The sequence below is a fragment of the Dermochelys coriacea genome, chromosome 1, assembly GCF_009764565.3.
Source record: "Dermochelys coriacea isolate rDerCor1 chromosome 1, rDerCor1.pri.v4, whole genome shotgun sequence".
Classification (NCBI taxonomy): domain Eukaryota; kingdom Metazoa; phylum Chordata; order Testudines; family Dermochelyidae; genus Dermochelys; species Dermochelys coriacea.
In genome coordinates this window covers 268,971,495-268,994,076 of record NC_050068.2, presented here as the reverse complement: position 1 = coordinate 268,994,076, position 22,582 = coordinate 268,971,495, and the positions used below count along the sequence as shown (strand labels likewise).

Genomic DNA, 22,582 nt, shown 5'->3' with positions numbered 1-22,582 from the left:
CTTTAATAGACTTTAAAACAGCAAAGGTATTTTGAATATATTTAGCACCCAGTGAACACCTTTCAGAGTAGCCGATGAAGTGAGCTGTAGCTCACGAAAGCTTACGCTCTAATAAATTTGTTAGTCTCTAAGGTGCCACAAGTGAACACCTTTGTTCTTCATAATTAATACAACTACATAGTCTACTTCCCCTTCCATCTTTCCATGAGATTTATAAATTAAACAAATGTACCTGTGGGTTATTTACTCTGCCACTGATTTTATTAGAGAAAGATTGACTGGAATTTGTCTATTTACAAATATAGCAAAACCCAATACAAATATTTTTAAAAGTGCAACATAGATTTATACAAAATTTATTTCAAGAATGGAAATTCTTGTTTGTCAGAGTAATTCAGGTACCTTAAAACCTTGTTTCTAGCTTGGCTCACTTCAGAACCCCGAGACAAATCCTGTGACTGGAGTACTATCTACAATGGGCTTCTAATGAGGTAATGGAACCACATTTAAAACACTTTTTAAGAATGGTTGTTTAAACAAAGATGAGTAAACGTTAACTGTTTTAAAACCCAGTTATAATATAGTTTGGTCCCATCCACACAGGTACAGAACTGAAACCTTATCAGGGACGGAATAGGGGATAGGCATTATAGGCCTGTGCTTGGGTTCCCACCTCCTGGAGTAAGATGGAGGGGCAGGGAGGACAATGTAACACCAGCTAATCCGTTGTGCATTTACTCAGAAAACGTTAAAACTTTATTAAAAATAAATTTCACAGTTTAATATAATTATTTAAAGATTTATGATCAATCTTTAATATGTGTATAGTATTTGAAAAAGAGTCTTCCCTTCCATTCAATTAGTTAAATACCATATTACTGTTTGCTGCAACTAGAGCCTAATACAGATGGAAGCCATGACCAATTTATTCTTACAATGCCATAAATTTATGGACAGAGGAGGATTTGGTTGATTACTTTTTTTTCCAGTTTAAGATGCATGACCACCACCTTTATTGTAAGGCTTGGCAGCATGTTTATTATTTTATTTCTGAATTTTAAATTAAGGATTCAGCTTCACTTTGGTATATAAGAAAATTAAATTTCAGAGTCTGACAGTGATACATTATCAAGTGGACTTTACAATTTTAAAATGTATTCTCCACCTCCCATATATTTATACACACTAATATATATATATATATATATATATATATATATATATATATATATATATATATATAGACACACACACACACACACACACACACACACACACACAATTATATGCAAGGAACTACTAACCAATGAAAGCTCTATTATCTACTAAAAGTCATGTCATAAGGCATTTCCAGTAGGGATAAGGAGGTTTTAGTACCATTATATAAGGCACTGGTGAGACCTCACCTAGAATACTGTGCAGTTCTGGTTTCCCATGTTTAAAAAGGATGAATTCAAACTGGAGCAGGTACAGAGAAGGGCTACTAGGATGATCCAAGGAATGGAAAACTTGTCTTATGAAAGGAGACTTAAGGAGCTTGGCTTGTTTAGCCTAACTAAAAGAAGGTTGAGGGGAGATATGATTGCTCTCTATAAATATATCAGAGGGATAAATACAGGAGAGGGAGAGGAATTATTTAAGCTCAGCACCAATGTGGACACAAGAACAAATGGGTATAAACTGGCCACTAGGAAGTTTAGACTTGAAATAAGACGAAGGTTTCTAACCGTCAGAGGAGTGAAGTTTTGGAATAGTCTTCCAAGGGAAGCAGTGGGGGCAAAAGATCTATCTGGTTTTAAGATTCTACTCGATAAGTTTATGGAGGAGATGGTATGATGGGATAATAGGATTTTGGTAAGTAACTGATCTTTAAATATTCAGGGTAAATAGGACTAATCCCCTGAGATGGGATATTAGATGGATGGGATCTGAGTTACCCAGGAAAGAATTTTCTGTAGTATCTGGCTGGTGAATCTTGCCCATATGCTCAGGGTTTAGCTGACTGCCATATTTGGGGTCGGGAAGGAATTTTCCTCCAGGGCAGATTGGAGAGGCCTTGGAGGTTTTTCGCCTTCCTCTGTAGCATGGGGTATGGGTGACTTGAGGAAGGCTTCTCTGCTCCTTGAAGTCTTTAAAACATGATTTGAGGACTTCAATAGCTCAGACATAGGTGAGGTTTTTCGTAGGAGAGGGTGGGTGAGATTCTGTGGCCTGCGCTGGGCAGGAGCTCGGACTAGATGATCAGAATGGTCCCTTCTGACCTTAGTATCTATGAATCTATAAGATACATCTATGCAGCTCGCAACCTCCCAGCCTGGGTCAACAGATTTGGGTTTGCAGGGCTCTCGCTAGTGCTCTAAAAATAGGTGAGTAGACAGTGCTTTGAAGTCACGGTGCAGGCTGGAGCTTGAGCTCTCAAGCCTATGGAGGGGGGGATGGCTTCAGAGCCTGAGCTACAGCTTCAAAGCACTGTCCACACAGCTATTTTTAGAGCAGTAGCAGGAGCCCCACAAACCCCAGTCTGTTGACCTTGGCTGGAAGGTTCACTGCCATGGGCTGAGTAGACTGTAACCGTCTGTACCCCATCTTTATCCCTTTTATAGGACTATGATAAATTATGTACAAAGTATGCCTTGTGAGGTATCATTTGAAAACTCAATTTGCTGAGCGTTATTGTCCTGGTAAAATATGTGTGGCAACACTGTATGTAAAGTTATAAGATTCTACTGTATGATATTACTGAGACATGTTCACAGTCTAAAGAGCAATCACATACCAGTTCCCCAGAGACAAAAGGCTGACACCTCAGCCAGGTGTCAATAAAATCAAATGGACCATCACCTGGTTAAGTGACCATTCTTCGGCAGAAAGAGAGTGTGAGTGAAAAATCTGAATCTTGACAAAGCCTGTGGTTCCCATCTACACAGACTTTCTGTCTCCTGAATCTCAGCTGGAGATGATTCTCAAAGAAAAGAATTATCAGAAAAGAAAGCAGACACCTTCTCCCTCTCCCCATGACTTCCCCAACACCTGAAGAACAAAAGAAGCAGTATTGGACTGGGGGAGGAATGCTGACTGAAAGAAATTTAGCCAGTAAGACTGCTGAAACATGCGGTGAGAGAGACCTTTGCTTTGACTCCATTTAGCTTGTTAAGTTAGCCTTAATTGCATTTTATTTTTATTTTCTTGTAACCAATTTTGACTTTTACGCCTCATTACTTGTAGCCACTTAAAATCTATCTTTCTGTAGTTAATACATTTGTTTTATTGTTTTAATTTAAACCACTGAGTTTCGATTGAAGTATTTGGGATAAAAGGACTTGTGCATATCATTTTCTATTAATATAATGACAGATTTTGTATGAGCTTGTATTGTCCAGGAGAGAGCTGGGCAGTACAAGATGTACATTTCTGGGGAAGTTCGGGAGTGGGAATTTGGGATTACTCTGCAGTATAATTCAAGAGTGGCTGGCTATAGCACTCATACAGTTGAACCTCAGAGTTACAAACACCTTGGGAATGGAGGTTGTTCGTAACTCTGAAACATTCGTAACCCTGAACAAAACGTTGTGGTTGTTCTTTCAAAAGTTTACAATTGAATATTGACTTAATGCAGCTTTAAAACTTTCCTACACAGAAGACAAATGCTGCTTTTAACCAACTTAATTTAAATTAAACAAGCACAGAAACAGTTCCCTTACCTATCAAATCTTATTAAATTTTCTCTTTATTTTTTAGTGATTTATGTTTAACACAATATTGTACTCTCCAGTTTTCGCTTGCCCCTTTTTTTGGGTGGGGGAAGAGATGGGGGAGTGTATCTGCTGCTGGACTGCTTACATTTGGTTCCAATGAGATGTGTGATTGACTCATCAGTTCGTAACTGGTGTTCGTTAATGCTGAGGTTCTACTGTACAATATAACTGGGAGCAACATACATACTGGAAGCTGTGTGTTAGCAGACCAAGAGTGGTAGCTCTCATAGCAAAGCAGTATAAAAGACACCCGAGGTTGGAGAATTGAGGGGACACAGCTGTTCTACGGTCCAAATTGTACCCTAGGTAATGTCACACTAGACATAGCCAGACTGCACAACTAAAGCAGATCAAAATATTTGTTAAAAGATTTGTGTTGTATGTTAGACATGAGCTCTACTCCAGAGCTTTACTAAATGAAACTGAGAACAAACAAACAAGTACTTTTTAGTTCCTGGATATTTTGAATGTTTTAATTACGTTATATCATGACCTCACCTATAACTGTACTAATATAATATTTTAGGTTATTAAAATACCTTCAACTCTTTAGAGTTGCACATTAAATTTTACATCAACAACTATTCAGGAAATTGTCCTTTTATTTTAATAACTGGCCTTACAAGGTATTTTCATACTACTGTTTTTGCCAAACTCATTTTGCAAATCCCATTCACATACAACCACAGGAAATGCACAGACACTCACCCAGTTATGTTTTAGTGCAGTTATCTAAGTTCAAAACCTACTAAAGGCATCCTGAGCCTTGAAACATTGCTATGTCTCATACTTCCACTTTGTTTTTTGTTTTTTTAAGTGAACAAGTCTCAATTATATGTTTTGAAAACTTTGGAGGCAGGATATATTGCATTAACAGGAGTCCTGCAGCTGCTATGTGGGAGCCTCTGAAGACTCCCTCCCAAACATCATGGCATATATAGTACTCCTGTAAAAAGCAGGAGGAGAAAGGACAGCTGCTGAAGAAAGAAGCAGCTGTGGGACAGAGAAACATCATCAGTATGGACAGTTGGGGGCCTGCCTTCAGCTGGTGTAAATTGTCACAGACTGACAATTTCCTGCAATATCCTGAATGAACTTTACTGAATTAAGTTAAACCTTACTGACCTAGGCTTAACACCTTTGGGTTACATTGTATTAAAAATGTAATTGTGTATGAGTTGTGGCCTTCTATGTTCCTTCTCTAGCAGGGAGTGGAGATGCTCACATACTCCCTAAATTATTAATCCTTTGAAGTCGAAGTCACACACACACACACACACACACACGGAGAGGTATGCATATAGTAGATCAAACTGAATTATCCAGAGATCAAAAGACAAAAAGTGTTTTTGGCTAAATAGCCTGGTTTTAAACTGGCTCATGGCCTTTTTCCTGATCCAGCAAACTAACAGGATCCCTGGTCCACTAAGGTCCCCCTTAGAGTAGGGCTGGAAGGACTGAGTGCTTGTTCTGAGTTAGAGCAGTGATGAACTTATGACCACAAAGGAATCCTCTTGGGTGGGGAGTTGAAAGACTGCTCCTGACACAATTCATGTAAGGGTTGGGGTTAATTCTGGTAAACTTATTAGCATGCGTGTAGGTTATTTCTTATTTTTAATATGTTTTATCTGCAACGATTAAGTAGGCTTGCGCAGAAAGTGGTGTGCAGTACCTTATAACTGTAGCAATTACACCTGTTAACCATCTCTGAAGAGAAAGCAATCAGGAGTTCTTGAGCAATCTGACTGTGCTGGGAATTACACAGTGAAAGAACTGTTTGGCCTGGAAATACCATAGTCCGAAGGGAGACACACACAGGACTCCACTCAGAAAGGCAACGGCTAGAAAGCTGGAAGACGAGATTGGGTGTCCTTGCTAAACCACTGAAGGGAAATACAGATGCAATTGTGCTGAACTGTAGCAATCTTCAACTGACTTTAAAGATTTCAGAATAGCAGCTGTGTTAGTCTGTATTCGCAAAAAAGAAAAGGAGTACTTGTGGCACCTTAGAGACTAACAAATTTATTAAATTTATTATTTATTATTTAAAGAAACCATGACAAATTTATACCAAGGATTCTACCCCTTGGATTCTACAGGCTGCAGAAGTTCCCTTCTGTCCCAACTTCACTAACTTTCCTCCATTCTTACCCAACAACAATGCAGGCACCTTTTTGGGGAGAAGGGTTCTTTGTCCCCAGCCCATATCAGGTGCCTGTCTTAGGAAAGGGGAATGTAATTTTCTGCACTCTCCCACTAAGATTAGGGTTATTCCTTAGCGGGTAAATTCTGACTCTATTTAGCTTATATGGATTTGTTTTTTGAAGCTGGGTTGGAATCCCTCCTGCTTACAAAAACATTTATGTAAATTAACATAATAATGAATTAAGAGTTGTTGAACACAAGTGTGGACACAGAAAGTATGCAAAAAAACTTCCAGAGGTTAGAAATTTGAAAAGGAAATAAAATAAAATTCAACACGAAAAATTGCTATTTAACATACAAGAGTGGAAAAAAGAATCATGAGAGGGAATTAATTGGAAATTAATTATAGTAATGGTGGACAGCAATTTAGATGTGATCTTGCAATGTGATGTCATATAAAAAAAAGCCAATACAATTTTGACCGCAGAAACAATATCCCATCACAGACCAGAGAGAGAATAGGCCTCTCTAAGGCATAGCAAAACAGCAGTTAAGATAAGTGGGTATTCTTTGTAAGAGCCCACCCTAGAACTCATTCTCTCCTTTCATCCAAAATAACACAAATGTGATAACTTTCCAGGCATGCTGTAAAAGCCATTTAACAGGGTTTGAGGTGGGGTAGAGGGGAGGGGATGATGTTGAAGGTATGTTGCCAAAGGTGAGGGTGAAAGGGGTTTTACTGTTGCTTTGATTTACTGGCTGCTGAGTTGATGTGAGGCCAGAATACAAGTATTTTATACTTCTTGGTAGTTATGTTATTTTTCCACAGATTATGAAGACCAGAAGGGACCACAATCTAATCTGACCTTCTGCATAACATAGGTCATAGGATTTCCCTCATTTAATTGCTGTTTGAACTAGACCATATCTTTTTAAAAAAATCCAATCTTCATTAAAAAGTTTCCAGTGATTGAGAATCCACCCATAACCCTTAGTAAATTGTTCCAATGGTTAATTACCCTCACTGTTAAAAAGTTGTACCTTATTTTTAATTTAAATTTGTCTAGCTTCCATTTCCAGACATGTCATATCTTTTTCTGCTAGACTGAAGTTCCAAATTACTATTTCCCATTTCGGTACTTACAGAGATAAGTTAAGACTTAACCTTCTTTTTGATAAAATAAATAGCCTGAGCTCATTAGATCTGTCATTATCAGGCATTTTTCCAATCCTTTAATCATTCTCTTGGCTTTTCTCTGAAGCATCTACAAGTTTTCAACGTTCTTTTTGAATTGTGGACTCCAGAACCAGCTACAGAATTCCAGTAGCAGTCATATCACTGCCAAGTACATATATAATTTAACCTCTGTACTATTAAACAATATTCCTGTGTATACATCCAAGGATCACACCTTTCAAGTATGGCCTCCAATTTCTGCATCTAGATGTATTACTTTACATTTTGGCCATAATGAAAAATATATTGTTTGTTTGTGCCCAGATTACAAAGCAATCTGGATCATTTAGTATTGGTGACATGTACTCTTCATTATTTACAACTTCCCCAATCTCTGTTTTAACTGTAAATTTAGTCAATAATGAGGTTTTATTTTCTTCCAGGTCCTTGTGTATTTTTGATTCCCTAATACATTTTCTTCAGTTCCTATCCTCTAATTAATATTCACTGCTATCAATGTTCCTTTATTTATATTTGCTTTTGTACAGCTGCCTTCATTTCTCCTTTTAGCCAGGCTGTTTTTTTAACTAGTGTAGCCTTCTCTCTCAATTGTGGCTTTTTGGGCCTCTGGTAAAATGTTCTTAAATAGTGCCCAATTATCATTCACATTTTTCTGTTTAAGTTCTTTCTCCCACTTGATTTGATTCATAGTTGTTTTCAGCTTTATGATATTAGAATCTTTAAAGCACTAAGTATATATACTGGTTTGGACTTGATTGTGTTTATATATAACAAAAAGTAATCAAATCATGATCACTTGCACCTAAGCAACTGCTAACTTTTAGCTCTGCGATCAACTCTTCTTTATCAGTCAGAATTAGGTCTACCATACAATTCCCCTGTGTTGGATACAACATTTTTTAAGTTGGAAAATTGTCATCTATACTTTTTAGAAATTCCAAGGATGATTTAGTACTGGCAATATGAGGAGACCTTCAATATATGTCATTCAGATTGAAATCCCCCATGATATGCCAACTTTTCCCCCTACACATTACACATAGAGAAGGTCATTCTGTTCCTTAGTGTGATTTGGTAGTCTGTAGCAGACACCAACCTGGCAACCCATTATCGTACACTTCATTACAGCGTACTTCAGGACAGAGTAGGCCCGTTGCTCAATAAGGGGGGAAAGACAATAACAGAAAATGTGGAAATGGCAGAGTTGTTTAATGACTTCTTTGTTTCAGTTTTCACTAAGAAGGTTGGTGACGATTGGATACCTAATATAGTGAATGCCAGTGAAAATGAGGTAGGATCAGAATCTAAAATAAGGAAAAAACAAGTCAAAAATTACTTAGACAAGTTAGATGTCTGCAAATCACCAGGGCCTGATCAAATGCATCCTAGAATACTCAAGCATCTGACTGAGAAGATATCTGAGCCATTAGCAATTATCTTTGAAAAGTCATGGAAGACAGGAGACATTCCAGAAGACTGGAAAAGGACAAACATAGTGCCCACCTATAAAAAGGGAAATAAGGACAACCCGGGGAATTACAGACCAGTCAGCTTAACCTCTGTACCCGGAAAGATAATGGAGCAAATAATTAAGCAATCAATTTGCAAACACCTAAAAGATAATAAGGTGATAAATAACAGTCAGCATGGATTTGTCAAGACCAAATCATGTCAAACACCCTGTCAAAGAAAGCTATCAGGTTAACAAGTCTTGTGGATGGGGGGAAGCGATAGATGTGGTATAGCTTGACTTTGGTAAGGCTTTTGATACTGTCTCCCATGACCTTCTCATTAACCAAGTAGGAAAATACAACCTGGATAAAGCTACTATAAGGTACGTATATAACTGGGTGGAAAATCATTCCCAGAAAGTAGTTTTCAGTGGTTCACAGTCATGCTGGAAGGGCATAACAAGTGGGGTCCCACATGGATTGGTTCTGGGTTCTGTTCTGTTCAATATCTTCATCAGTGATTTAGATAATGGCATAGAGAGTACACTTATAAAGTTTGCAGACAATACCAAGCTGGGAGGGGTCGCAAGTGCTTTGGAGGATAGGATTAAAATTTAAAATGATCTGGACAAACTGGAGAAATGTATTAGCAGGAGTATTATAAGCATGACACGAGAAGAAATTGTTCCGCTCTATTCCACACTGATTAGGCCTCAACTAGAGTATTGTGTCCAGTTCTGGGCACCACATTTTAGGAAAGATGTGAACAAATTGGAGACAGTCCAGAGAAGAGAAACAAAAATGATTAAAGGTCTAGAAAACATGACCTATGAGAGAAGATTGAAAAAAACTGGGTTTGTTTAGTCTGAAGAAGAGAAGACTGAGAGGGGACATGATAACAGTTTTCAAGTACATAAAAGGTTGTTACAAGGAGGAGAGAGAAAAATTGTTCTTAATCTCTGAGGATGGGACAAGAAGCAATGGGCTTAAATTGCAGCAAGGGTGGTTTAGGTTGGATATTAGGAAAAACTTCCTAACTGTCATGGTGGTTAAGGCACTGGAATAAATTGCCTAGGGAGGCTGTGGAATCTCCATCATTGGGGATTTTTAAGAGCAGGTTGGACAAACATCTGAAAGGGATGGTCTAGATAATACTTAGTCCTGCCTTGAGGCCAGGGGACTGGACCTCTCAAGGTCCCTTCCAGCATGATTCTATGATTAGTTGTTAAGGTTCCTAAAGATTATTGTACAGACATGTTTGGGTTTAAAGCTAAATAAAATACATAAAGAGATGAGGGTACCCCAATATCAGAAAAAAAAAACAGAATTCAGAGAAGAGCAACAAAATGCTTGGAGAAATTAGTTTTTGAAGAAACACTGTTTAGACTATGGAAATGTGCAGTGTTGTAACAACTTCAGTGTAATGACACACTGAAAATTTCCCTAATCTATAATACTTCAGAGAAGCAACGGTCATGATCTTGCAAACAGTTATGCACATACTTAACTTTAAGCATATAAGTATTCTCATTGACTTTAAGAACATATTTAAATCCAGGATCAGGGCCTACATGTGTTCATAACAATCAAACATCAGCTATGTGAGGGGAAGGTGATGAGAGATGGTAACTGTTCTACCAATATTTGAAAACATCAACAGGGAGTGTGGGCAGGAGTATAATTGCAAGCAGTGGACTAAAAATAAAACAAAGGAAGGGAGAATAAAAGAAAAATTCCTAACTGAAATTTCCATTAAGGCCTCTTTACAGTAGAAAAAGGAAAAACTAAAAGCATAAAGCAATAGGGCTTGTATGCTAGCATTCCTTTATCATCATCATAATTGTATTTAACTGTTCTGTTCACTGCATTAGCTTTTGTACATCTCTTATAAAACAAAACAAAAAACGGTTTCCTAACTGATAAAGCCAAACATCTTTCTAAAAAAGAACAGATTAAGACCTTCTTCAAGACCAGCCTGTTCCCCAAATGTGATTATAGTACAATGATTTTTTTTTATCCACACTGGCAGAAAAGAAAACACAAAGACCTATGCTGAGGCAAACAAATATTTTTGTTTAGAAACTTTCCTAATGTTCATCAAGTTTCTAAACTTTCCTCAGATCAGTTCCTCCAAGCTCCTTTGTCATTTGTCAAGACCTATGTTAACATACTATTCCATACTGAACCAAATTTTCTAATCAATTAAAAAAAATTGCGTTAGAACTCAAACCCCTAAATGTGGCAGAGAACTTTGTGTTGGTATGGTTCATTCTCCAATACTGACAAGATCTAAGTACTAAATCATCTCCAAGGAAAAGAATCCTACATTGGTAGGTGGAGGATTAAATGACTTAACTGGTCTTTTCCATCTCTAGTTTCCATAATTCCAGATAAACAACATAGATATGCTTCCCAGACTGACTAAGAGCATCAGTGCACCTATTCGCTGCCTGTGGCACATAACAGTTTAGTCTTCTGTGAGCTGTAATACTTTGGTCTAATGTTGGTTGGTGGATTTAGTGTGCGGATGCTGGGTGGCATCGATGGCCTGTGACATACAGCAGGTCAGAATAGATTATCTAGTGGACTCTGCTGTCCTTAAACTCTATAAATATCTATTACTCTGTCTGGTCCCTAATTCTAAAAATGCAACTGTATTCTTGTATGACTCCACACTTCACTCCAATAATAGCAACGTTTTCCAATAAAGTTAAGTGGAAGTACAGATATACAGGGGGAAAAAAAGACAAGTGCAGTGCAATCTGTATTCGAAATCACCTTTATGAGGCAACCTCCTTTCTTCAGCCTGCCCCACATTTCCAACCCAAGTCTACAAAATACAGTTCTGCTCCTACTTTATTAAAAGGCCACTTCCATTAAGCAACTAATATTTATCAGTTCTTTCAGTAGTCACTTGGAATCTGCCAAGGAAACTATACTTTTCAAAAACTACAAATTGAACTACTAATCAAGGGTATTTTGAGGCAAACTGGCTACACTGTACTTTGATTCAATATACATTCCTGTTACAACCAGATTAAAAATAAGCTGAAGTTCACATTTTTATTTATTTATTTATTTTTTGGATTCTTGTGCACTGAATCGACAGGCCGAGTCTAATTATGGCCTTTCTCCCCCCCACATTGCAAGAGTCAACATCAATGGTTAAATATCACAACCCAAAAATATTTTGGGCTTAAACTGTTGTTTAGAATTTTTGTCATTTAAGTGGTTTCGACTGAGCTTTGAAGTTAACACCTCCCTTAACAAGAGAGGAGGAAACTAACATCTGCCAAAGCTATTATTCAGGCAGTTTAGTCAAGATGACAGATGTGTATTGATTTAAGTACAGAAGATTATTTAGTTTCAAGTGTAAATGTGAAGTTTTGGCCAATGGGGTATCAAAGCTCACCCCACAGGCAAGCAGCAGCTAGGAAGCACAGACATATTTCATTAAGTTCCTGGAACTTCTTGGCCAAATGCATTTTATACCATGTTTTTAAGTAGACCAATGTTTTTACAATATATTTATAAATCCTAGAGCCTTTAACAGAAACACTTAAGTGTCACGGAATACAGTGATGCCCAATTGTTCGTAATTACATATGAAGAGTTTGGTTGGTGTGTGCATAAAAAGCAAGCAACCAAGCACTTAAGATTCTATATTAAGTGCATCTCACCCTTCATTAACACATGACAAGAAAGTTATCTGATGCGGAGAAGAGGACAGAGAATTATAGTAAGGACAAATTTCAGAGTAGCAGCCGTGTTAGTCTGTATTCGCAAAAAGAAAAGGACTACTTGTGGCAACTTTAGAGACTAACAAATTTATTTGAGCACAAGCTTTCGTGAGCTACAGCTCACGCATCCGAGGAAGTGAGCTGTAGCTCACGAAAGCTTATGCTCAAATAAATTTGTTAGTCTCTAAGGTGCCACAAGTACTCCTTTTCTTTTTGCAGTAAGGATAAATGAAAGTAAACATTTTTAATGATTTATAGTACAAACACAATGTTTACCATGATTCAACAACTCAACATTTAAGCTAGGAACAGTATTTCCATGATAAATCCTGGGGTTTGGACATTATATTGTGCATTTCAAAAATGCATTTGAACTAAAAATTCAGTGCAGAAGATATTAGTTAAGTGCTTTTTAAAAGAGTTGTTTAGCCATTCTTGAGTAAAAGCTGAAAAATATGTGAAATTCCCATGGTTTCCGATGTTCTCACTAAAAAGGGAAAACCAGGGGGAAAAAAAAGTATTTGTATAACAGAGATTAATATAGTGAATTCATTGAATTCTTCTCCAGGTTACCCTTCTCCGAATAAATCCTTTATTTTTTCCATCTTGAAAAGAAAGGTGCACTTTTCAGATTGGACTGTTTAAATACACTATACAGAAGCTAGTTTTATTAAGACTAGTTGAAACAGATGCGAATAAATTAAAAAACTACACTAAAAGCCTAGTTTTTCCTTTCAGTAGCAGACAGTAATTTAAGAAATGAGTAGGATTTAAATTTTGATAATAAATTTTAAAAAATTCTGTACAATTCTACTCTAAAAGTAACACCGTTCATCAATATAATCATACAGAATATTAACTCTTAATATTCAGACTAACCAGTAATAATGTTTTTTTCAGACTCATAAGATTTATGGCAAAATTAAAGCAAGGATGGTTGAGAAAACAAAGCAATTTTGTTCTCAGCTGTTATTAATCCCAACTAGATTATGAGCTATACATGGAATTCTCCAGAATATTTTGAAGATATTTGCTTATTACTAACAAAGAGACTATCTCTAGTGTTTTACATAATAAAAGGTCAGTGAAGACACTATGTCCTCAACCCATAGAAGAGATGAAACAACCCTCCACTTTCTTTATGATTTTGTCCAGTTCTGCAAGCTGCTCCATGTGGAGGTGCCTCTGTACCCAAGTAGAGCCCTACTGACTCATGTTGGAAAACAGTTTACAGGATAGGGACCTAAATATCATGTTCTCCTTATTGAAGCTCTCATAATCCACAGTCTGTACTGCAAAGACAATTGTTATTTAAATAGTTACACCAAAATAAAAAGTATGTTTTGGGGTCTGAAAGTTTAATGATCTTTTACCAGCTTAATGTGGTAACTATTTCTATATATTACATTGTCCTTTCAAGTAAAAATACAAAACTATTTTTAGAGACTTAGTTCAATATCTAGTTATACTTGGTATTTTAATGTTAATTAGGCAAAACATAGTTTGTCTCCAGTCATTAACAAAAGTATGCAGATGTGTCACAAAATCAGAACATGGGATTTCAATATAGCACATCTCAGTTTATCTAATATCTTAAATGCATACAATGCCAGATCATCTACTTTACCTTCTGAATTATACTTATATAAAAATAAATCCAAATTTAGTACCAAGTCCCAGTTTCCATAAATGCTTTAATCTGGCCAAAAGCATCCAAGCTCTTAACCTCGCATTTCAGGGCAAGTAGCTCTCCAACTCAAATGAATGCAAGTAAAAATAAATACATTTTAAAAGCTACATGAACATTTATCACCCCAACACACATCCAAATCTGAGTGACTACAAGGTAAGTGTCTGGGGCAGGGGTGTTTGTTGTTCTACTTTGTACCCTTGAATAAAGTATGGGGGGGGGGGGGGGGTTGAGGAAAGCATGCAGAATTTCTGAAAGGAATTCTTTGGCCTGGGCTATGATATGCCTCTGCCTGATTTTCCTCACAACACTGGCAATATTGTTAACTGTCATAAACAAGGTGTCAAGGACAGTACCAAATTCAGAGCAACTTTTAAATTCTCTCCAGCAACCAAAATTGTTGCAGAGAAGAGAGATAAAAGGAATCAAGCCCAACAAAATATTGTCTGAGAAGTAGCTAATCCATTTTTGTGAATTCTATTATAAAAAGTGTGATGACCTTCCACAAAATATAATGTGACTCATGCCAAGTAGTTTCCCCCTTTCTTGCGGGAGAAGATCTGTTTTGCTCAGGCTGCATCTAGGATATTACAAACCCCAGAGAGGAAGGGGAGGGAGAGAGAGTGTTCACAGCCGTTCAGGGTCAATAAGTGTTCATATATCTATCATTTGGAAACCCTTCCCAAAGCTTAGGGCAAAAACACTGTTTAGTCAAGGAAAAAATGAGAAGAAAAAACCCTGCAATGTGAGTGCGTGTGTCATATGTGTGGGGGCTGGAGGAGAAGAGCTGTCAGGGAGAGAAACATCTTTCATGGGGGGAAGGAGAGAGAACTTGTGCATAAAATTCAGATCAGAGACACGGAACGAGGCATTCACGGCGACAATCAACTTTTCCTTCAGGCCTAACTTACTTCTGCCTTCAATTTTTCAAAATGGTTAGCAGCAGCAGCAGCAGCAGCAGCACGCACCCTGCCCTCCCCATCCCCCGCACACAACAGGGTAGGATCCCGCCGCGTCCTTCCTGCGCTAGTCAGCGTCTCCGCATCGCCTTCAGGGAGCCGCGGGGCCGCCCCCGGCACCTATTTGCCTGACCCAGCGGGCTGCCGCTTGCCTGCTGCACTCACATCCCGGAAACGCAGGAGGGGCCGGGGGCTCCGCGGCGGTAACCCCGACCCTGTCCCGTCCCAGCCCCCGGAGCGGCCCGCACAGGCCCCCCCACCCCACGGGGTCACTGCCGGGGGGCCGAGCCACGTAGGCGCCTGGTCACCCCCGCGCTGCTCTGACAGCCCCGGGCCCAGCCCCCTCCCCTCCGCCTGGGCCTAGATTTACCCCTCCCAGGGCCAAGGCTGCCCCCTTCCTCGGGCCGGGCCCGGCTCAGCCCCGGGAGCGCGACCCCCACCCCGGGGAGAGGAGACAACGGGCAGCCCCGACTCACCAGCCGCGCCGGGTCTCCGCTGGTCCGGAGTGGGGGAGGGGGCGGTTCCTCCCCCTCCTAAGCGCGGCAGCCGCGGCCGGACGCAGCCGCCTCCGGGAGCCGAGCCCCGCTCGCTCCGCCGCCCCGAGAGCCGCTTCCTCCGCCCAGGCGCTGCGGCGCCCCGGCCGCTTCCCCTCCCCGCCGAGAGTCACTTGACCCCCCCCTCCAACATGGCTGCTTCCCGAGCCGCCTCCGCGGCTCCCGACCCCGCGCCGGCCGCCGGCCCCCGAGCACCCCCGTAGCCCGGCCCTCGGCAGGGAGTCGCTCGCCGCCGACGGGAGCTGGGCGCTGGGCGCGGGCGGGCGGGCCGGGGGCGCGCTGCTGCGGGGCGAGGCTGGCTGCCAGCGACTCGGCGGCGGCGCTTCTGCCTCTTCCAGCGACTCGCGCGGAGCCAGCGCAGCCGGAGCCCAGGAGGGGCCGTGGGAGAGCGGGGCCAGGGCGACACCTAGTGTCTGCGGCGGCCGCTGCAGAGCCCGTCCGGCCCCGGGAGCGCCAGGCAGCCGGCTCCCGCTATTGCTGCAAGCCAGCAAGTGTAACCCGCCCGGGAAAGGGGCTTCCCCCATGTCTCCCCACACCCGTCCCCGGAAAGCGGCTTCCCCCCCCCCAACATACACACGCCAGAAAGGGGCTTCCTCCCCTCACATCATCCCCCCACGCACGCATCTCCCACAGATAGGGGATTCCCTACACGCACACCCCTACTGGAACGGGGTTTCCCCTCCAGACATCCCCTCATACTCTGGAAAAGTGCTTCCCCCCCCCCACCACTCCTAAACGCCCTTTCCCCCCCCCCACACACACACAGAGGGGAGAGGGTCTGCCCCTGCTTCCAAAAACATACACATCTTTCAGCAGGTAAAGAACTGCTCCCGCAAAATATCTCCCCTACACACATCCCAACCGATGTGGAAAGGGCTGTCCCCCAAAAAGCAACCCTTCCCCGATCCCATCCTACCCAGGAGAAGAGCTGCTCCCTCCAAGACATTCCCCCAAAAACATATGGAAGACTGGTCTCCACCCTTTTTCCAAAATATTTCTCCCTCCCCTGCACACACACAACCAGGTTAGGATGCTGACCTCCCCCTTCAGAACATCCCCTTTACACACAGGCCACCTGAAAGAGCTTCCCCCCAAGGAGATACACCCTTCCTACAAAAGGGAGCATCCCCCTCTCCAAAAGGTCCCTCCACACATCCTTCCTAGAAGAAGGAGCTTCCCGCCAAACACAGATTATACTCAGGAGATAGAGCTGCATCAGGCTCCCGAGGTTTTCCCAGCCACATGGTTCTGCCTCCAGATGCACTGCACAGGTGATGTGCAGTTTATGCTGGCCACCATGCTGAGTAATACACAACTCCTGAAGGTAAAAGTTGTTCCTTAAGTGACATTTTAACAGGATGTAAGTGTGTGAACAGTGTGAGCATTTTCTGATTCAGCCTGTTTACCAGCATCTAATAATAATTAATGTTTGCTACTGGAAATACTTCTATCTGAAGATGGTAAGGTCCCTTCACCTGCCTTGGTGGTGGTGGATATTCCACCCATTTGACAGGTTGGTAAACTGAGGCACATGGAAGTGCTGTGACTTATACAATGAATCATGACCCCTCATCTTGTGCATTTGTCACAAAACCATCCTTCCTGTATTTGTACCTGCAATGCTTCTTTTCCCTTTCTCTCACTCACAGTTTCTACTCCATTTCTTCTTTTCAATGGCTGTTTCCAGTTCCCTGCTTCTCGCAGTCAGCCCGTTCTGTCCCTGAATTTCTTTGTAACCCTTCTGCTCCTACCCCCTGGAAGTTAGTAAGGGCCAGGAAGTAGCACTGCAGGCTCTGTATTCTTCTCCCCTGATTCATATTTTTTACATTTCTAATATACAGGAAGTGAAGTATCATGAAAAGACCAGATCTTACTTCATTTTAGTGATTTCTTGATGGTCTGAAAATGTCAGCAAAGTACAAATAAAAAAGTATTTGAAATGCAAGTACCAGGACATGTACCCACTGCACTGATGTAACTCAGGGCTCATTGCCTTTTTGGGGGGGGGGGTATTGATTTTTGTTGTCCGTTTGCGGGTTTTCCCTTATTTATTGGCCAAAGTTCAGTGCAGATAACAGCACCTTTCATCAAAATGGATCCACTTGCATTTTAAAGACTTTAGTAAATGACTGTACTAGGCCAAATCCTATACTCCTTACTGGGGCGAAACATAGGCCCAGATTCTTTGCTTCATTGAGCTTCAGCTCAGTGTAGGTGTGGATGGAGAAAAAGCAGGGGAACTGTTTATGGTTCCTTGATTCTTATGGTGGATCTGTGCTACTTTGTGCCCTGGTATAGATTGGAGTAGCCTAGGATTTGTTCTAACTTACACTAGCTGGCTGAAGTTCCTGAGGGACCATATGACAGCTGAGAAGAGCCACAGAATGCAGCATACTCTGGACAGTCCCTCTACCCAAAAGGGCCAAGTGAAGGGTGGGGTAGCATAGAAGCTGGGTGTGCTAACTGAGAGCTCCCCTACTCCAGGGAAATTCTCAGGTGTCCAGACCTGGCTGCTTTCCATTCTCTTTGCACCTTTTAGGCACCACAAAGGAGCCAGAACACAGTAGAGAAGCTGGACCCCAACAAAGGGAAATAAGTTGCATTTGCCTAAATAAGGAGTGCAGGAGTTGGACCACCTCTTACAGGACATATAGGATTCACTTTGCTCATTAATGCAGTACCGTAATCTGAGGTGGAATGCACAGTAGTTTAGGGCACAAAGAAGAATACCATCCAATTTGGAAGGGCAGAGGGAATTGATGGAGGCAAAATGTGACTGCCAATTTGATATTTATCCAAGACATCAGGATAACACCTTTACTGTTACAAAACTAGTGGGATTTTTAATAACTCTGAGAGCAGACAGTGAAGCTTTGACACTTCTTGGCACTTCTTTCATCAGACTCAAGGGTCAGGAACCACCGGAAGTGTCCTGAAGCTGTTCTTACTGGATCTCCTAAACTCTGAATAGTAGCATGGTGACCAGTGTTTATTTTATCTTATTCAATTTGTAAACTCTTCTGGGCAGGGAATGTTATTGTTGTAAATTATCATGTAAGTGTACAGCGCTGTATACATGTTTTATAAGAAATCTTCTCTGTTGGACTACCCAACTATAAACAAATTGAATAAATAGTATTCAACTAAATGGTGTTTCACAAAGGGGTGTGTGTGAGCAGAGAGCTGTGCTATTTATTTAAAGGCTGCAAATATTTTAAAACATTCTGAGGGAGGAGGGTCCTGTTTTGTTTTATACACATTTTTTGTCAACCCTTGAAGTATACTGTGATGGGAAAAGTAGGAAAATTATGGTATAAGAGAGATACAAGAAGCTGAAAAATGAGCAAGTGTGATGGGTCAGCGGAGGGCAGTGAAAGTGAATTTCCTGGTGCTATTTCCCTCCTGTCTTGGAGAGTGATAGGTGCCAGGAGGAGAGATTCTGTGGCAATTAAGGCAGTTGGGAGGGGTGGGTTACAGAGCCGGGGTGTCTGGGGGCCTGAGAGGAGTATGGCATTTGAAGACAGCTGGGCAGAAGGGGCCTGGGAACCACCAGGTGCTAGAGCCAGAGTGTGAAATTGTGACCCCATTGAAGTCAATGGTAGTTTTGCCTTTGACTTTAGTGGGGCTAAGATTTCATCATGATAACCTTTTAGCAGCTGAAGTACTTATATCACCTGCTGAAGTACTTATATTACCTGTCAGGAACTGAAGACAAGTTTCTTCTTTGAGTAGTGTCCCTATGGACTGTAGGTGTGTCTGCGGCCCTGCGCAGCTGATCAGAGAACTTCGGTAGCAGTGGCCGTGGGGCCCACACATGCACTGTCTCTCCTCGTGCTGCGCCACGAGGCTAGCCAGTGCATGCAGGCTAACCGTCCTAGGTGCTTTCTCTACCACCCCTGCCTAGAGACAGAGCCTTTATCTGTCTGTTAGTGGATTGTTAACTCTTTCGTTTGTTAAATTTTAGCTTCTTTGAAAACCTTTTTGCTTTCTTCTGATTTTTTATTTGGCCATGCCTAAAAAGAAAGAAAGAAAAAAAGACTTTGTTCTTGTGTTGACCCCTGTTGGGGGGAGGAAGGGGCCTTCCTCCCACCCCTGGACAAGAGTATGCCTGGCTCTCCAGGCTTCAAGAAGTGTCTCACTTGCAGTGAAGTGATTCAGTCATGGACAAGTACCCTCAGTGCATCCATTGCCTCGCTGAAGGCCACATTGTTCCCATTGTTCCCGCTGAAGGGAACAAAAGTGTTCCCTCTGCCAGCAGCTCTGACCAAGATCCTGCAAGGACAGAGAGCTCTGCCAGAAAATCATCTTTATGGATGCAGCTCTCCAACTCTAGCCCTCTAGTGGGTATAAGTCTTCCCCTCAACCTTTGACTTTGAAGGATAATGGGTCAAAATAAATGGTCCAGAGATTCCTCTCATTAATTGAAAAAAGAGAGCAAGAAGTCTCCTTAGCGAACCCAGGAAAGCGAATCACCATTTTGCTCTGTGTCCTTGGCACCAAGATCATTCGGCACCCATGCCTCATGGCGACCATCGGTATCTGGCACCGTTGCTAAGTGCACTTTGGGCACAGGCACTGAATCTTCGGTACAGAGACGGGCAAACACCCTAAAGTGCTCCCCGATACATGAGTCAACATCGGTACTGCCAGTGATATTGGCCCACCCGGCATGGGAGAGACTAGTACAAGCAAGGTCTCAATCTCCCCCGATACCGCCACTTATGCCAGAATGCTCGGTACTGGCCGAATTCCATCAAACTGGTGACCTAGGCATATTGGAGGCATCCAACTCTCTGCCCCTTGAGAGATCATGGGATATCTCCCAACAATCATGCCATGGCCCTCCATTGTCAAGCAAGGGATACGATAGTGAGCCAGAGGGAGTTTTACAGTACTCCTCCCAAGCTCCATAGGGAACTCACTACCAACAAGGTCCAGGAATGTGCCACCAAATGGCACCCCCACCATCTTGGTACAACCACCCATGGTCACCCCCACCAGGCCTTATGCCACCAGAGTGGCCCTACTGGGACCCCAGTGCGGCACAGCAACAGCCTGCCTCCAGGGCACCAATCGTAACCCGAGATCCCTCCAGGCATGCTCTTGGCCACAACATCGAGGGCCTCAGAACCTCAAGAAATGGAGGAACAGGAAGGGGACACAGAAGAGGAGATAACACCTAAGGCCATATCCACCTCTTGACTGGACAAAGTTTAAAGACCCAGCTCATTGACGTCCTTCCATGTTTCATCCACTTCAAAAATCACCCTCCCAATCAATGAGGCTATCCTACACCCAGCTAAGACAGTGTGGCACACCCGGCTTCAGTGGCCCTGATGTGCAAACGGGCAGACAAAAAAATATTATGTCCCCATAAGGTAATCAGAATTCCTATTCACCCACCTGCCACCCAGCTCTGTCGTGGTGGATGCTCTAAACTCTCATGGCCAACACATCTCTCCAGAGCAGCACCCTATGACAGAGACTGGAAGCACCTTGATCTCTTTGATAGAAGAGTGTACTCTTCAGTCACCTTACAGTTTCATATTGCCAACTACAAGGTGCTCATGGCTAAATATAACTGCACAAATTATAATAAGGTAAATGACTTTATTGATAAACTGCCGGAGAGCTCCATGACTCCTTCAAGGCCATCATCCAGAAGGGGCAACTGGTGGCAAAAGCATCACGGCAGTCGGCCCTCAACACTGCCGACAGGACTGCCAGGACCATCTCCATGGCTGTGGTGATGAGACAGGCATCATGGCTTGGGATTCCCAAAGAACATGCAGACCATAGTGGAGGACCTTCCCTTTGAAGGTGTGAAGCTCTTTGTTGAGAAGGTGCCTTCTTGAAGGATTTCAGGGCCACCCTCAAATCACTGGAAATCTACACACCAAGGTTTTAGCCCTCAATACCAGCAAAGGCCTTATGCATCCCAATTCCTGTAATGACAACACTATGAGTCCCAAAGAAAAAAAAGGACAATGGAAGTCTTCTGTCTCCCAATCCTCGACCCAACCACCTGCTTCTAAGCACCACTTTTGGTGGACAGGTCAAGGCGCCATGAGTCCTCTCCCCACTACTATCTGTGCCCATGCACCCATTTGGCCACCATTTGGCAGCATGCTGCAATGCCTGGGAGCATATAACGTTGGACAGATGGGTCCTAGAAATTGTCAGATCTGGTTACTCCATCCACTTGACCTCCTTATCCCCTCCACACCACCCTTCCCCGTCCCTCTTCAAAGACCCGTCTCACAAGAGTCTACTATGTCAAGAGATAGATAGACTCCTGAAGTTAGGAACACTAGAACAAATTCCTCAACATCTACAAGGCAAGGGATTTTACTCTTGTTACTTCCTAACACCCAAAAGAAAGGGAGGTTGGAGACCTATTCTGGACCTCAGAACTCTCAACAAGTTTGTCAAAGCTCAGAAGTGGTCACCTTATCAATGGTCACCTTATCAATGATCATTCCATCATTGGAATAGGGAGACAGGTTTTTGGCCCTTGACCTACAAGATACTTACTTTCACATTTCAATACTATCGACTCTCAGACATTTTCTCAGGATCACTCTGGGGCACGACCACTACCATTACAGAGTCCCCCTCTTCGGACTTTCAGTGACCCTGAGAGTATTTTCCAAAGTTCTCTCAGTGGTGACCACTCATCTACGATCATAAGGGATAATAATCTACACTTACCTGGATGATTGTTTCCTCAGACTCCAATCGCTTCAAGAGGCTTGTCGAGCCACCAAGGCCACAATATGCTTGTTCACGGAACTCGGCCTACAGATCTATTCCCAGAAGTCAACCTTCACACCAGGGCAATGCCTGGAATTCACAGGGGCTGACCTAAATGCGCTACAGGCCAAAGCCTTCCTACCTCAAGACAGGTTTCCATCCCTGGTCTTTCTTATAGACACAGCTCAAGGTATCCCTCAAGTGCCAGCTGGAATCTGCCTCCAACTCCTGGGATATATGGCAGTAAGCACAGTGGTGATTCCGCATGCCAGATTCCACATACGATGCCTACAGATGTGGTTCAGTTCAGTTTACAGACTGAACAGAGACAGTCTGG

The 22,582-nt window shown here is 42.2% G+C and overlaps 1 protein-coding gene and 1 long non-coding RNA gene across 3 annotated transcripts in view; both read right to left on the bottom strand.

Moving 5' to 3' along the window:
• CDK17 (cyclin dependent kinase 17) overlaps positions 1–15,807 on the bottom strand; it is a 186,434-nt gene extending 170,627 nt beyond the window's left edge. The window contains exon 1 of the mRNA XM_038406963.2: positions 15,415–15,807. The gene's annotated coding sequence lies outside the window, so the exon portion shown is untranslated. The remainder of the gene's footprint in view (positions 1–15,414) is intronic.
• A 5,230-nt stretch (positions 15,808–21,037) lies between these two features.
• Positions 21,038–22,582, bottom strand: part of LOC122455693 — a 29,526-nt gene continuing 27,981 nt past the window's right edge. For both annotated transcript variants that reach the window (XR_006274093.1, XR_006274094.1), the window contains one exon: positions 21,038–21,381. This is a non-coding gene — a long non-coding RNA (uncharacterized LOC122455693). The remainder of the gene's footprint in view (positions 21,382–22,582) is intronic.